General features: G+C 44.0%; 1 non-coding gene across 1 annotated transcript; it reads right to left on the bottom strand.

The window, feature by feature from the left end:
* Nucleotides 1-245: 245 nt before the first annotated feature.
* LOC118489391 lies at nt 246-352 on the bottom strand. Its single transcript, XR_004887410.1, has one exon. It is a non-coding gene; the product is annotated as a small nucleolar RNA R71 (small nucleolar RNA).
* Between the last annotated feature and the right edge of the window lie 2,292 nt (nt 353-2,644).

Here is a 2,644-nt window from a genome sequence, read left to right as displayed (position 1 = left end):
CCGCAACCTTCCATGGGCTTGCGGACGAGGATCCCCATCTGCATATTACTAATTTCTTAGAAATATGTGATACCTTTCGGATCAATGGAGCATCAAATGACGCCATCCGCCTCCGAATGTTTCCTTTCTCACTAATAGACCGAGCGAAAGCTTGGCTCAACGCCCTCCCAGCTGGATCGGTAAACACCTGGGATGAACTAGCCCAAAAATTTCTATATAAGTATTTCCCTCCCGCTAAAACTGCTAAATTAATGACTGAAATTAATACATATTCACAAGAGGACGGGGAATCCTTATATGAAACTTGGGAAAGGTTCAAGGAGTTATTACGCAAGTGTCCACATCACGGCCTTGCGATATGGCAACAAGTATCCACTTTCTATAATGGATTGTTGCCACACACAAGGCAGACACTTGATTCTAGCTCCGGGGAACTTTTAGGTAATCGACGCCCGCATGAAATATATAACCAAATTGAGGAAATTGCTCAAACCAATTTTCAAAGGCACACCCCCCGAGGCAATAAATCTATTGCCCCGGGCGCCCATAAGGTCGATGAAAGCACTTCTTTACAAGCCCAAATCGAGGCCCTTTCTTCAAAAATAAAAAAATTGGAAATGACAAAAACAGTCTCGGTTATGGCTTGTGAAGGGTGTGGTGGGTCACATGAAAATTGGAGTTGTATGAAAGAAACGGACGATCAACAAGAAATGGTAAACTACATTGATAATAGACCTAGGCCGTCGGGTCCCCCAACGGGAACTTACAACCAAGGATGGCGAAACCACCCAAACCTTGGTTGGAGAGAACCCGGCAATAGTAGTAACCAACAAACCCAACGAACAAACTTTCAACAACCAAGAAATGAGTCACAAAATTTCACTCAACAACAAAGTGGACGAGAAAGGCTTGAAGATACTGTATCTCGCCTCATCTCCGACACTGAAAAGAAAAACTCGGAAAGATTTCTACAATTAGAATCAAATTTTAGAAATCAACAAGCTAGTATTCAAAACATAGAAAAACAATTAAATCAAATAGCTCAAAATTTTGCCAAGAGACCGCAAGGCGCATTACCTAGCAATACCGAAACAAACCCAAAAGCGCAAGTTCACCTCATCACGCTACGAAACCGCACCGTAGGGCATGCAGAAGCGCCGCCGCCAACAGAAGAAACGACACCCACACCTCTGCAGGAAAAGGACTCCCCTCCGTCACCAGAGCCTACAAAAGCTCCTCGAGTTTCGTACCCCGGTAGGTTAATTCGTCAGAAGACCAATGAGCAATTCGCGAAGTTCGAAAGTCTATTAAAGCAATTGCATGTCAATATTCCTTTTATTGAAGTCCTAACCCAAATGCCCAAATACTCTAAGTTCATGAGGGACTTCCTCACTCATAAAAAGAAAATTGAAAATTTGCAATTAGTCAATTTAGGCGAAGAATGCTCTGCCCTCGTACTCAATAAACTTCCCCAAAAGAAAATCGATCCCGGAAGCTTCACGATTCCCTGCTCAATAGGGGAGTCCCCCGTTCGTAATGCCCTAGCCGATCTTGGGGCTATCATTAACCTCATGCCCTCATCAATGTTTAAAAGACTTGGCCTGGGAACCATGAGTCCTACAAAAATGAGCATACAACTCGCTGGTCGATCCGTCAAATTCCCACAAGGTGTCATTGAAAATGTCTTGGTAAAAGTAAGCAGATTCGTCTATCCAGCCGACTTTGTCATACTCGATATGGAGGAAGACACCGAGGTCCCCCTCATACTAGGGAGACCATTTCTTGCCACCGCACAAGCGGTGGTAGATATGAATGACGGAACACTCACCTTGAGGTATGGAGATGATGAAGTAAAATTCGGAGTTGGGAAGAGAATAGAGGACGACGACCTGGTCAACTACATGAAGGCTATGGATTCGAGCTTGGATGCTGCTCTCCGACGGTGTAACATGGGACGCCAAGCCTCCCACTCAGAAAATATATAACCTCACATTGGGTCTAGCCAAGGACCCTTATAAACGTGGCGCACCACGGAGGCATTCCGCGGAACTATCCTTAGTCTAGTTTAATCTTTTAGTTTTAATTTGCAGGAATAAAACACACTCATGGTAATAATGGATGAAAAAGGGAACGAGAAAAATGGCCCCATGCACAAAGAACGAAGCAGCCCGACACAAATCTCCATTACAGAAGGCTCAACACGGGCCGTGCTCAACCAACACGGCCCCGTGCTGAGCCACCTGCAGAAAAACGCCCAGTTCAGGTAACTGGACACGGGCCGTGTTCACCAGACACGCCCCCGTGTCCAGGCTTCTGTCTCATTTCTTTAATTTCTGTTACTGGCACCTGAACACGGGGCCGTGTCCAGACGGCCAGTAACATAAATCTTTGCTTTTTAACACCACATTGCACATCCAATCAACCTAAAAATTTATTTTTGGGACACATTGAGGACAATGTGTAATTTAAGTGGGGGGGGGGGAAGCTAACACTTTGAAATTTTGCAAGTCCTAATAACAAGCCTTACACAAAACTCTATTGGAACCGCTAAACACCCCAATTTTTTTACAAAAATTTTTCATTTTTTTTTACTTGTCAAAAGTTTAAGTTAGGAATCACAAGATCAATAAGGTTATATTTTTAT

The sequence above is a fragment of the Helianthus annuus genome, chromosome 17 (genome assembly GCF_002127325.2).
Source record: "Helianthus annuus cultivar XRQ/B chromosome 17, HanXRQr2.0-SUNRISE, whole genome shotgun sequence".
NCBI classification, from domain to species: Eukaryota; Viridiplantae; Streptophyta; class Magnoliopsida; order Asterales; family Asteraceae; genus Helianthus; species Helianthus annuus.
This window is presented reverse-complemented; position numbering and strand designations above follow the sequence as displayed.